Below are 15,487 nucleotides of genomic sequence, written 5' to 3'. Positions count from 1 at the left end.
CTTATTTATGGTAATTTAATAGAAATATCACTTATCACTCTCTCAGTGTTTATATAATGTTAAAATTGGCAAATTTTGTCCTAATATAAATAAATAAAATAAAAAATATTTTAAAAATAAAATATGACAATTTTATTAATAAAAACAATTATTTATCTTTTTATAAAAAAAAAGCCAGATGAGACTAATAATGCAAATTTGATTTTAATCTAAATTAGACTTTATTCATATAATTTTATTTTAGATTATATATTTAAATAATATATATTAGTAGTAATTTTTTTTATAATGTCATATATGAATTTTTCTATTATATGTTTGCATAATTTGTAAAAAAATAAGAAAATAGAAGTGACAATATACCTTTTTAATTTAATTTTTAATAATTTAACACATAAAAATTTATTAAAAAATAATTAATAACTACCCATTAAAAAAATATTTCATCAATCATAATTATTTAAAAATTGTTATCCAAATTATATGTATCAATTTTTTTAGTCCCTTCCTCTTTTATCTTTTTTTTATTATTATTTTAGTCTTAATATTTAGATTTAATCTCTAATATTTTAAATACTTTATTTTAGTTCAAAACAATTTTAAACGAATTTAATATTATTTCACTCTTAAATTTGATATAAATTCTGCGTATTGAAAAAGCATAATAACCAAAATCTTTTTGTAATATTTTTTTTCTGTACAAAATCTCTAATACTCCAAAATCAATTAAATTGTGATTACAAAATTTGTCAAATATGGAAATATACTTCAAAAACTATTTTCTTTTTGTTTATTTGTACAATTATTATATTTAAAAAATAGATAAGTGTACTTTTTTCTCAATATTTTTTAGTCACAAATTATTCTAGTATTATTTTTGTATTAAATTTGGATTTAGTCGTTTAATTATGTTTTCAATGGGTTAATTATGTCAATACACTTGTATAATGATAGACACTTTTTGTCATGTTCCGTTTTTTGTCAGAAAATACTTGATAATTTTCCAAATATATAATGTAATAGACGTACATTTAGATTTATATTATTTATTCTATTTTTTTAAAAAGAACTGAAAAAAATAAAAAAGTTAATATTTTGATAAAAAATTATATTATATAATATTTTTAACAAAAATAATTAATTAATAAATTTTAAATATAATAATTTAATTATTTATAAATATTTTATATTTTTATGTTACAGTTAAAAATATTATTTTAATATAATTTTTTGATATTATAAAAATTTTTTGCATAATAATTAATTTTAATAAATAAAAAATATTCATTTTGTATTATATTTTATATTTAATTATTTAAAATAAAAAATTCTGTTACTATTTAAAATATTATGTATTAAAATATTATTTGACAAAAATAACCAATAATTAAATTTAATATTCATTTTATTAAATATTTAATAAAAATTTTAAAATACCCTTTCCTTTCAATTTCTCCAACCCAATCTTTTACCCTAACAAAATCAACTAGCCCCACTTTACTTCCTAGTTCTTTTTCACTCACCCGCAATATTCTAAAAAATTCGTTTAAACTTATCGGTCGAATCGATTAAACCGCGAACTACCACCGGCTGCCTCCAAACTCGGCTGTCAGGCCTTACTTCACACAGTTTCGTCGTGCCATTCTGCTTTAACTGCCTCCCTCCTTCATCATTCATCCATAGGTAGGCCATTTCTTCTCTTTCTTGGTGAAAAATGGAATATAACAATGGTGTTTAGGTTAATTTTTGACACTTTGGCGCTGATTCAGCTCTAGTTTAAAACTGATTTTGCTGATATTTACTATTATTTGAACATAAATTTGACTGTAACTTGAATTATATTATAGTAGCTAATAGTATGTTTTATATTTTTGTTCTTTTTCTTTTTTTAAATATTTTCAGATCTTCGGTTCCTCAATTAAATATTCTAATTTTTTTTTAAATAAAAACAAATTTTTAGTTATATTAGGATAAGTTTATACATTTACTATAGTGTTACATTCATGAAATTACACAGTATTTATGGGGCATTTTCATTTGATTCCAAGATGTGATTTTAGAAGCAGTTGTTTCGTTTACATGACATCCTTGAAAAATGTTCATATTTGTGGCAATTTTTTTGATTCATAAATATTGGCTGTTTATATAGTAAACTTAGTAAGTCAAGTACTGATTATGCTAGAGTTTTTGTTATATTTGAGTGCATACACAGTCACACTATTAGTTTAAGTAGGAATAAAGGTAAGATTGAATAATAAAAATAGAAAATAAGAAATAAAATGACAAATTTTATTAGTTTTGAACTCTTAACCCTAAAAGAATCACTTTTCACTCTTTGTTATCCTCTTTTCTTGACAATCTCTTGTACTATTTCAAATAAGTAAAAATTTTCATTATTGTCCTCAAACCTCTTGATCACTTCCCAACAGAAAGAGTTTTAATTTTTCAGACATTATTTTCTCTTTAATTTTTGCACTCTACTCACTCTCAAGTGAATAGCTGAATTTCTTAATTTATTGCTTCTTTGATATGATCTTAATTTTATTTTAGTTTTGCTTCAATATTATCTTTTTACTTCTTTTATTTCATTCTCTATCATCAAAGCATTACCATGATTAGTTATATTAAGTTACAGAACTATTTGATTTATTTATTTTATTGTTTACATCAGATGAGATAAATTTTGCTGTACAAAAAGTAATACTTTATACAAGGAAGTAAATTCAAAAAACAACAAGTGGAGTTACAAAGTATTTAGTTTAACGGTAAAGTTAAGAGGTCCATTAAAAGTAAAAGAAATTGTAAACGATTCTTCCATAAATCCTATTGAGGTTAACGCATATCATTTTTCTCTCTAACTAGATAAAGATTTAGTACCGAAACAGTAATTTTGTTCCATTCGGGTTATGAATTATTTTGTTTATAAAGATTTTGAATTTTTAAAATTAAAATGGAATAGTAAAAATTTAGATGAAAATAAACTAGGAGTCTATGTATTAGACTATATGACTGCCATCGAAAATTTTCATAATCCAAATATGTATACAGGAGAATTTAGATGGGATAATTTTGCCATAAACAATAATACAAGCTATTTGTTGGGAGTTGTGGAAAAAACATTAGAAATCGACACTATAAGGGACGATAAAGAAATGATTTGATTTGTATTTTTCTATTAAAGTCATTCAAAAATGTGTTAATCTACCTCCTAAAAGATTGAAATCTTTTCTTAAACACAGCAACAGAAGAAAGCCATGGTAAATTTCTTTCTGTATTTTAATATTTTATTTCTATTTTTTTCGTTTAATTACTGTTTTATATATATATTTTTTAATTTTACAAGAATACACTTTGACATCATCCATATATAGCAAATTATATGAAAAAATTAGAGTGTTTCATTTCTACATGAAATGCTATGGAATATTTGTCACAAGATATTTAACTGCTGTAATAACTATTGAATATTTGACAAATACTCCATAGTAGTTGAATATCTTATGGCAAATACTTCATAACAATTCATATAGAAATGAAACACTCTAATTTTTCCATATAATTTGATATATATGGATGATACTAAAATTTTTTTCCTGTAAAATTAAAATATATATATATGAAATAAAAAATAGAAATAAAACATTAAAATACAGAAAAAAATACCTGACTTCCTGTCGATGTATCCAAAAAAAGATTACAATCTTTTAAGAAGTCAATTAACACATTTTTGAATGGCTTGAGCAGTATTTAAATACAGATCAAATCGCTCTTTTATTGCCTTTTGTCTTATAGTATCGACCTCTAACGATTTTTCCACAACCCCCAACAAACAGCTTCTATCATTATATATGACAAAATTATTCCATCTAAATTCTCCTATATACATATTTGTATAATAAAAGTCTTCGATAGTAACCATATAATCTAATACATTGACTCCTATTTTGTTTTCATCTAAATTTTTACTATCCCATTTTAATTTTAAAAATTCAAAATTTTCGTAAACAAAATAATTCATATCCAAATGGAACAAAATCTGTCTTATTACTAAATCCTTATCCGATTGGAGAGAGAAAAATTATATGCGTCAACTTCAATAGCATTTATGGGAGAATCATTCACAATTTCTTTTACTTTTAAACTAAATACTTTATAACTACACCTGTTGTCTTCTGAGTTTGTATAAAATATTACAACAAGAGTTATCTCATCTGATGTAGACAACAAAATAAATAAATAAAACAATTCATAAGATTGTAACTTAATATAACTAATCAAAGTAAGTTTACATCCATAGTAATGGTTTTATGATAGAGAATGAAATAAAGAAAGTAACAATTCAATCCATTAGAATTTTAAGGTTACCAAATTAACCCATGTAAAAAGATAATATCGAAACAAAATTAAAAAAAATTAAAACCATTTTAAAGAAGCAATAAAATAAGAAACTTAGCTATTCACTTGAAAGTAAGTAGAGTGCAAAAGCTAAAGTGAAAATAATAGCTGAAAAATTAGAATTCGTTCGTTTGAGTTTGAGGACAATAATGAGAATTTTTACTTATTTGAAATAGTACAAGAGGTTGTCAAGAAAAGAGGAATACAGAGAGTGAAAAATGATCCTTTGGGGATTAAGAGTTCAAAAATAACAAAAATTATCATTTAATTTCTTATTTTCTGTTTTCATTATTTAATCCTACCCTTATTCCTTTCATAGCTTGAGTTTACAAGGACCAAAACGTTTATTGTTGTCTCACTTGTTACACCAAAAATCTTTATTAGCCTCTGCTCAACTAATAGTGTGACCGTTCACTGTACATGCACTCAAATATAACAAAAATCCTAGCATAATCAAATATTTGACTTACTAAGTTTACAATGCAAACAACCAATATTTATCAATCAAAGCAACAAAGATGAACATTTTTAAATGATGTCATGTAAACAACTGCCTCCAAAATCACATCTTAGAATCAAAGAAAAATGCCATAAATACTATGCAGTTTCATGAAAATGACACTACAGTGAATGCATAAACTTGCCTTAGTATAACTAGAAATTTGCTTTTATTTGAAAAAAATCAGAATATTTAACTGAGGGGCCGAATATCACTGAATATATCTAAGAAAAGAAAAATAACAAAAATATAAAACATATTGGTTACTATAATACAACTCAAATTACAGTCAAATTTATGTCCAAACAATAGTAAATATCAGCCAAATAGTAAAATCAATTTTTAAAAATCAGCGAAAACTATAGCTGAATCAGTATATAAACAGCCAAACAGCCAAAATATCAAAATATCCAAATCATTGTCAAAAAATAAACCTAAACACCAATATTATATTCCATTTTCAATCTAAAAAAAATAACAAGAAAAAGAAGAAATGACCTACCTGTAGACGGTGAGGGAAGGAGGCAGTTAGAACAGAATGGCACGACGAGACTGTGTGGAGTGAGGCGTGACGACATAGTTTAGAGGCGGCGGGTGGCAGTGGCAAGGAGGCACTGACAAACTAATGGAGGCCAGAGACAGAGTGAGTGAAAGAGGCCGGCGGAAGCAGACTGGCTGGGGATGAAGTGAGCCAAATATGTATCATGACCTGAAACAAAATCATATATTCAAATTTTAAACCGCCGGGGATGATTTGAGAGTGGTGACTGGTGAGCAAGGTTCTAAAAATCGAACTGGTCATCGAACCGCTTTAACTACTGATTCACTGATTTATTGATCCAACCGATTCAATCGAAAAACTGTTTTATAAGAAAAAATAAATTATAAATAACCACCATAAAACATAAATATAGTCTATATAAACCTTAAAATGTCTTTCAAATTAAAAGCATTATATGAATATCATCAACCAGAGTATTATAATCTTATCAATATACAAACTCAAAAGTTAAATAACAAAAAAATATGCTAATTTATAAAGAATAAATATGCTAATAATCACATATCCTAGAGAGATGCCCACCAACATACAAAAGAATTTAATTTACAAAGAATAAATATGCTAATAATCACATTCTATTTGATCTACACAATTTCATTTAATGCAAGTGTTTTTAATAAGAAAGCAATAATAAATCTATCATATGTAAGTCCAAACAAGCAGCAAATCAAAAGAGTAAATAAATGAAAGAAATATAAAAGCAAGTATATATACCTCAAAAAACCCCTCATGTAAACAATGGGAACCATGTTTATTTACCATGAGTTGCTTGCAAGAAATTAAAATGTGCAGATACACAGATAGAGTAGGTAGAAAGAGATATAGAGAGTAGACTAAAAAAAGTCTAATTTGGTGATTAAACTGCAGCATTCAACAAAGTAACAAGACCTCTTCTGCAATTAAACTCAACCTAATCACTGAGCCAAACCTTCTCAAAACATAACAATTATCAAAATTTATCACAATCTAAACTCATATCTAACAAACAGCTCAAAATTTCAGGCCATCAACAACACAGGCAACAAAGAACAAACAAGTCATCAAGTGTAATAATAACAATGCATGTTGCAATTGCTCAGATACATTCTTTTGATTTTAACAAAAACTTCATTCAACCCAAGAGAGGGATAATGAATCTTGAATCTTCCTTAGCAAATCCAAATCAGCCATGATACTATATTGTACCTTCTGATTCGGCAACTAATAAAAAATAAGAAATAAATCAGCAACAGAACAAATAAATTAGAAAAAAATTCATTGAATTCCTCATAAACACCACGAATTCACCATAAACTCTTCTGTCTTGCTTAGCAACAGAAATGAACTACAACAATTTCTACTAAATACGATAGATTCCATGACAAATAGATCCTACTACATGAACATGCAGAACCAAATAGATTCACTAAAATAGAAAGGAAACAGTGAGGCTATACGCTATGCAACAAATTCTCAAAATTAGACAGTTAAACCTGGATCAACCAATGCCAAATTTTATTGAAAAAAAAACCACGAAAAATAAATGGAAGATGCAATGAGTTTAGAAAGCAACAACAGAACAAAGATAAAGGAGAAGGGGAAAATTGAAACCACTGCTTGCAGCCACCGACGGGGAGGAAGTAGAAGAACCAACCTGACTTAGGCTCCATTCTTGGTGCTGTCCAGAGGCAGGCCGGCAGTAATGGCGGAGGCGCGGAGCAGAGGGAGGACGAGGAAGGGAGAGGGAGAGCAAAAGGCGCTGAGAGTTGAGAGGATTGGAGGCAAAAGGGCAAGAAGAGTTAGGGGCTGAGAGGGGCTGCTGGGAGGGGCTAGGAGACACTGTTCGGCGGGGCTGGAAGGGGTGGGAGGTGCTGCTGGGAGGGTTAGGGTAATGGGATTTCTTTTAGAGTTTTGGCTGCGTGGAGACGTGGGGGTAGGGTAATGGGGAAGCTAGGTTTTCTGATGGAAGTGGGGAGGTGGGCCGTGGGTAATGGGCTGCCTAATGGGTTGGGTTAACTGAAGGATTTTTTAAGATTTTTTATTTACTGATTCGGTCTGATTCGGTTAAGATTTTTAGTGTTAGAACTAAAAACTGAACCGGACCGCATAAAAAATAATAAAATATAAATTTTTTGGCTTTTAATTTATTCGGTTCTTGATTTTTCTGGTTCGATTGATCGGTTTTATTTAGTCCGAATCAGTAAAATATTATATAATATTATATAATAAAATGTATGTTATATAATAATTAATTTTGTTAAAATAATATTATATATACTATTTTGAATAAAATGTATGTTTACAAATATTTGAATAAAAAATTATATTATATAATAATATATTTTTAATAAAGTTAACTATTAATAAATATTTTTTAATAATATAAAATAATCTAATTATTTTTTAATAATATAAAATAATTTAATTATTTTTAAGTAATATAAAATAATTTAATTTTTTATATTATGTAATTAAGAATGGTACTGTATAATAATAAAAATATTTTTATATATATTTATATGTTTCATATTTATTTTAAAGTAAAAAATTATATTTGTCATTTTTAAAATATTCTATATTAAAATGTATTTATGTATGTATATACTAATATATTCTATATTTATAAAGTCTATCAATACTCTTCTTTTATAATATTCTTTGATTTTTATTTAATAAAATCTAATGATTTATAAAAAATAGTACATTTAATGCATACAAAATAGTTGAGCTAATTTTAGATATATTCTTATACCGATAGTATATCAAAATTAAATTTATAAATTATTAATCAAAAGATTAGCAATATGATAATTTGAGAATATTCTAAAACTAGGGATGGCAACGGGTCCCCATGGGGACGGGGACATGCCCCCCGCCCCCGCCCCCGCCTCCATTATCCGTCCCCGTCTCCGCCCCATCCCCGTGACGGGTAACGGGGGCCCCATATCCGCCGGGGACCCGGGTCTCCGCGGATATCCGCGGATTTTTATAAAAAATAATAAAAATTGAAAAAAATTGGAAAAAAATTTAAAAAATAGTGTATTGTATATAATTTAGTATTTTACTTACATCAATATCTACTTCAATATTATGAATTACATGTATAGCACTCAAATGCTTAACCAAAAATTCAAAATCAGTAAAATAATAAAAATTTTAGAATAATTATAACAAATGCTTATCCAAATCACAGTAATTATAATAGAAAAAGCAAACAAAGATATTGAAGATGATAACAAATGCTTAATTATAATCATATAAATTATATTTAACTTAATTCAATAATTATAACAAATGCTTAACAAAATCATAGTACACACAAATGGGATATTCTAGTCTTTTTACATAAACGGAGTTTAAACGGGTCTCCACGGGGCGGGGACCTATATTCCCGCCCCCGCCCCCGCCCCGTTTAATATACGGGGCCCCGTCTCCCGTCTCCGCGGGTATAAAATCGTCCCCATATCCGCCCCGTGACGGGTAAATCCCCGCGGATACCCGCCCCGCTGGGGATTTTTGCCATCCCTATCTAAAACGTTTAATAATCTAAAATTTCTTTTATTATATTCTTTAATCTAATAAATTAAGCATTAATTTATCATCAATCTAAATTTTATTTAAAAAAATTATTTAAATAAACAAATAAATTAACTATTTAATTATCTGTTAGTATTTAATATAGTAGGATGATACTTTTCGGTTTTCTATTTTCAGCATCCATTATTTCATTTAAAAAGATTCCCTTGTTTTTTTTTTTTTTTTTTTGCTTTTGAATATCCACTAGTTTGGTTGAATTAAAAGGAACCAATCAACCAAGACTACAACATTAGAAGATAATGATTCTGATGTGATGAAAAAGAAAGGATGAATTTAATTTTTCCAATGACCATTATATTTTCCTTGTATTGAAAGACAGACATTAACGAAAGGAAGCACTAAAACTCAACCAACTAACCATACCTAACGATTTATATTGGACAATGACCTTAATGTTGTTCCAACATTAGTCTCTCTTCTCATTATTAATTCCCCTTGCGTGGGTATGTCCGCCAAATTAGTTAACGAATTATGAAAATAGGGATGAAAGAAATTTTTTAATGAATAATTATTGTGTTATTTATTTATATGAGGATGTAGCTTTGCTAAGGAATTTTATTTCATACTTAAACATGATTGTAAAGGAACCTTATTAGGAAGCTAATGTTTTGTTTTTGAAGGATAAATGATCTAATACATTAATGTCAAAATGTGAAATCATTTGTTTATGACTTGTACCGGGTGGACCGTCTGATGGATTTGAATTTTCTAAATTTTGAATTTCACGTTAAAGAGTAAAATGTGATTTTTTATCATTTATTTCATAAGTAGAACCAAAAATAAATATAAGAGAAAAACCATTTAAGGATAGAAGATCACACTTTACCTTTTAAAGTTCAAATTCAAAATTTAGAAAATCCAAATTCCCGTCTAATTAGTTCAGAATTACAGGATAGAAACTAAATTATGGCAAATATTAGTTCAACCGTTCACCAATAAAAAATATTTTAGTGCACAAACATCTCGTATTAACGCATAATTAGAAGAAGACTGGATCTAGAGGTATAATATTTATGGTGAATAAAGTATCGTTTTTATTCTCAATGTTTGGAGTAAATTTTTTGTGTGTTCCTAAGTTTAAATCGTCCTATTTGTATTTTTAACGTTTGTAAAGATGATTCAAGGTTATCATGTCGTCAATTATACATTATGAGTTTTAGTTGGAGTTTTGGAAATTTTTTTGAAGTTAGAATATAAATGTTTGGGATAAAATCGTCCTAATAATAACTCATCAAAAGTTGAAACTAATTATTACAACATTTACATAATTCATTTTTTAGGAACATAATTGAACCCGAATACAAATAGTGGATACAATATTAAAATTGAACATATTCAAGTGAGATCGAATTGAGAATGAATACATTTAAGTGAGAACAATTGAAAATATAATATGATCTGTTAGTATAATTGATGGTAGGATAACATTAAATCACTTTTATAAACATTAAGAATATAAATAGGACGATTTGAAGGTTAAAAACACAAATAAAACTTATCCAAAATATTGGGGATAAAAACATACTTTACTCTATATGCAGTCTAACTTGATAATTATATCAGTGCATAAACAACTCAATATTTGCTAAAATACCTTTTTTTAATTTCAACCGTTCAACAATATACACAAATAAAAGAATACTTATAAAAGTTTAATTATTTTAGTAAAATATTCTTTCTACTTATCAAAGTAACATATTTAGAAGTATTCTTTACTATAAAAAAATAACATTCAGAGTTTTTTTTGTGACCATTAATGTTCGATTGATTAGTGTGTTTTTTTTTTTTTTTTTTTACATTAGCTAAAAAAGAAAACAGCAAAAAAAGAAAGGGAAAAAATACAAGGATAAAAAGATATTCTCTAATCTAGTTCTCTAACATTCAAATTTCTTTCCAACAAAACTCACTTTGTGTCCTCTTAATAACACCAATGATTAATCAAGAGAAAAACATTTATTGAATCAGTCTCACAGATCACACGATTAGCTCTAACCTCTAAAGTCATCATCAATCCACGCCAAATCATCCAAATTTCTGCGAGAAATACCCTCATCCCAGGAACTTTACCGGAGCTACTATGAATCCACTTTTCAGTTTGATCACGTGTGACACATCCAAAACCAAGTAACTTTTTCTCTTTAAAGACGCTTCCATCACAATTCAACTTTAAAAACCCCGATTCTGGACAGACCCAAGAGCTGCAAGATAGTTAAATTATGTTAGGTAGTATTTTTTTGAGATAATAAGATGGAGATCGAGAGACTGAGACTCAATACTAAAATTTCTGTCTCTGTTCTCAAAATTTTAGTATTTCAGTACATTTAAAAATTGGAAACACAAAGGACTAAAATTTTTAGAGATGAAAATTGAAATTTTAATAATATTTTATATCTAAAATATCCTTATTTTAATTAATTAATTTCAATTTTACTCTTTATACAAATTAAATTAGAATTTTATTTTTATTTCAATTTCTATCTCCCACTTTGCACCAAATAGAATACTGAGATTTATTTCAATATCTGTCTCTTAGTCTCGATCTTTCTCTGTCTCCACCGTATGTTTGATAGCTTAGCCTCTTAGAGTTTTCGTCATTACACGAGCTTTGTATTCAACTGATTGAGTCGAAGAACTCTCTGAGTGTTTCAACATTCATTTAGTTAAGTATAAATTTTGGAAAGAATTTTGCCTCTTTACAATATATAAATGGTCAAAATACAGCTTAGATACTAATTAAGGACTTATATAAAAATAATACTGATTTAATTATAACATTGACTCATTTCTTAATCCGTAACACATGCCCAAAGCCAGAAAAAAATTGAAATATTTTTTTTTTCTTGTAGTTGTTTTTATTTTTGAGTCTTTCCAAATTGGTATCTGGTTAACATTGATTATCATGCATCCCATCCATAGGGATTAAGTCTGAGTTGTCAAAGAATTTTATATATGCCATAGGGGAATTGATTGTCAAAAATAAAAATTCTATACGAACTCTGTTATATATTCATTCACTATTGAAAAAGAAGAAATTGTAACAAATAAAGTCATGTAAAAATTTCACATAGGCTTCATTTTTATTAAAGATTCGATGCATATTACAAAGAATTTAATTTTGTGCATTGACAGTATTAAAGCATAAAGCATTTTACACAGTCGTACAATCACACTCGTTATTTTTACAGATGTAATATTACGTAATTAAATATACGTGTAAAACTACTTTATACTAAAAATGTATCAAAATTAAATTCTATTATAAAATGAGAAATAAGTAAAAGTACTAAACAATCCTTCTAATTGTTTACTTTAATTATTGTTAGACATGTTATTAGGACTTCAGATGATTCTCTCTTGTGAAATGACTTGAATCTAAAGTAAATACTCAAACCATACTTCTATTATGTAAATCAGGACTTCAATTATATACCTCTATGCTTCAAGTGAAGCAAATTTTCCATGATAAGGAGCCTTTGGATTTCCATTTCATTTTCATTGTTTTCTATTGTAAGGATTTTGTAGGGAAAAAACATTAAAAATAATAGAATTTTGTTTTCTATTTTAACCTTTACAGAATGAAAAGATTAAAAATAAAAACATAAAGCAAACACATGCTAAAAATGTCACTCTTATACATTCTCAAAGACAGCAAAAACTATGAAAAAAAAATCACCACAACCATGCATTTGTGAACTCAAATGTGAACTTATAATATGAAATGTGGCAGCAAAAACTGAGAGTCAACTAAACTTGCAAGCTCGTTTTCCAGATCTTTCAAACCGCATACTCACCGGTGCATCCTTCTCGATCGATGCGCCCCAGCACCAGTAACCTGCTACCTGACACAACTGATTTCTTGTAGATCAAGGCACATAACATATATGACGGTGTCATTAACCATCAATCATAAAAGTCAATCAATAATCAAATAAGACCATTTGGGAAACATTTTCCACTCTGGAGAAGAAACAGTGACTTCTATCACACACGCCACGACGACATGGGAGACCATAATAACTCAGAAAATGCATGGTGTATCGAAAGAAATGGTAAACTTACCCGACCAAAGATGTTGTTACCGTGATTTGGATCCACGATCTCTGAGTCAGTAAGCGACAACCTTACAATTGCAACAAGGCTCATCTACTAAGAAAATAAATTAACAAGAAGATATCTCAAATTGAATGAAGTTTACTACAAACATTGAAGATTATTCAACAACCACCTAAGTTACAAAGACGTAAAATAGCCTCGCATCACAACAGCATGCGTCAAATAGTTCGACATAAAGATTATTCTGACAAGCTGACAAAATAGCATCAAATTCTTTGATAATCCTATCAGTTAACTCATGCAGATATGAACAAATTGATTTCAAGGAACAAGAGGAAATACTCCAATCTCCCAGAGATTATCGTTGTAAGCAGAGATCCAAGCAAAGTAACAGTTTTATGCACTGAACATCAGAGAATTTTTGATATTGCTTAGCATTAAACTTAAAGGGAATGAAACGACTGTGTACCACAAACTTTATGATAAATAGTCTAAACGAACCTAACCTAACATGGACATTAGAGAAGGTACGAATTGTTTAAGACATTAACTGTATGGAAAGTACAAAATATAAGGCTGCATTTACCAAGTTCTTTTTTAAGACACAAAATAGAGAGATATGGTGGCTATAAAATCGAGTTACAAAACAGCAGAATAGACAGCACGCCACAAAATGAGTACTTCCAGATTAGCCAGCATTCTGGAATCCCCAAACTACTACATCTACATCGAATTTCAAAATAAATTGATGAGTTATGGTCAAGCATTAACCTGAGAAAGAATACAACTACTGTTCTTGAGTAGTTAAGAATTTAAAGTGAGACAGAACTGTCATTAGATTTTCACAAAATTTCTTCATCTGAATTCTCCAAAGAACAAGGTAAGACAGAAAATGAAATCAAAACTCACTAATAACCAAAGAAAACAAGATTTTGAAGACACATTGTAAAAGTATTTTTCTCAATTGATAACTTACTATGCTCTGCAGTGCGTTCTCCAATGCCGACTTCCTTTACAAGTCTCTGTCAAACTCCGTGGCCATGGACTATGACGCACTCATAATCAATCGCATATCTGTCAAAAATACACATACTATACAACACTACAGCTACCATAGTTTAGGCACAGTGCAAAAAGTATAAGATAGTTAGATGAATTTTTCTGTAGTCTTTTCCATAGCAAAGTTATTGATACAAGGGGGAAGTATTATGAATGATCATGAGCTACTGCATTAGGAAAGATCATGAATCATGAACCATTATTAAAATATGAAAATATAAATTTTCCGTACACAATCCATACGGCTTTTAAAACTTGGCCGTATCGATAACATCACATTACATACGTACTTATACCAGCCTCCGAGATCTCCGAAGCATTTTAATGTGTGCTAAAAAGTAGCCAACTTGTCGCGATGTTTGATACACATTAATTTTCATTCTTGCCAAAGTTTGTCGCGACTCGTGAAGGATCCAACCTAAATATTAAATGTAAATTGACTGGATTTCAAGTCAACCCAGCACATTGAATCTTATTTAGATTCGGCAGACAATAATTGATCCAAATGCCGGAGTTTACGCACTAGGGTTTTGGCCAAGACCAGCAAAACACATGCAGATACATTTCAAGTCAATTCACTTCTTACATTCTCATTGATATTAAAATCTGCTGAGAACAACACAAGAGAGAGTGCAACACAGCAAGATTATGCAAATTAACAAATTCAGTTGTTAAGAACAACACATTACAATCAAAAATTTCGAAATAAAGCACATAATCAAAATGCATAGTATGCATACAGCATTACCATAATTGCCAAAGTAGCTGCAAAAATGTACTGCAATGATGCAGAAAACATCACCCTACACTCCCACATCAACCTAAATTCTCCAACAGAGCACCCCAAAATCACATTAGTTCTTAATGCAGATCCATCGCAGGCTAACAGCTCATAGCAGCAATACAACAAACAAAACACAAACACATTCCAAAAAGCTAAAACTAGAGTTTTTGATGCACCACCTATCAGAGACCACCATCATATATCAACATATCAGCTGTATTATATGATTCAAGTACCATCAAAATTTTAATTCTATTGCTAAAGCATTGGCATAGTAAGCAACTGCTAGATCAAACACTTAGCTATCTTTTCTTCCTGAATGAACCACCAACATCAAGACCCTGTTATAAGGAATTTGACTATCTCAGCTCAACCCAATGATGCGGCATGCACCTTCCAATTAGTAATCTTTTAGCACCTGCCACCTTAATCAATCCCACAGTGAAATATGAATATCTAATTGCAATGGCATGATTTTAGCATTAGAAAATTAGCACACACACTGACACACGCACCCCAATTAAAAAATAACAAAAAGTACAGCACAATTGTCTCAATA

The 15,487-nt window shown here is 28.7% G+C and overlaps 1 long non-coding RNA gene across 1 annotated transcript; it reads right to left on the bottom strand.

The window, feature by feature from the left end:
• Positions 1 to 1,387: 1,387 nt before the first annotated feature.
• On the bottom strand, positions 1,388 to 7,411 carry LOC112728770 (uncharacterized). Its single transcript, XR_003166316.3, has 2 exons — positions 7,090 to 7,411; positions 1,388 to 5,754 (listed from the first exon to the last, which is right to left on the bottom strand). It is a non-coding gene; the product is annotated as an uncharacterized lncRNA (long non-coding RNA).
• Positions 7,412 to 15,487: the final 8,076 nt, after the last annotated feature.

Source organism: Arachis hypogaea, chromosome 12 (genome assembly GCF_003086295.3).
Source record: "Arachis hypogaea cultivar Tifrunner chromosome 12, arahy.Tifrunner.gnm2.J5K5, whole genome shotgun sequence".
NCBI classification, from domain to species: domain Eukaryota; kingdom Viridiplantae; phylum Streptophyta; class Magnoliopsida; order Fabales; family Fabaceae; genus Arachis; species Arachis hypogaea.
The sequence above is the reverse complement of the archived record's forward strand: the minus strand, read 5'-3'. Positions and strand labels throughout refer to the sequence as shown.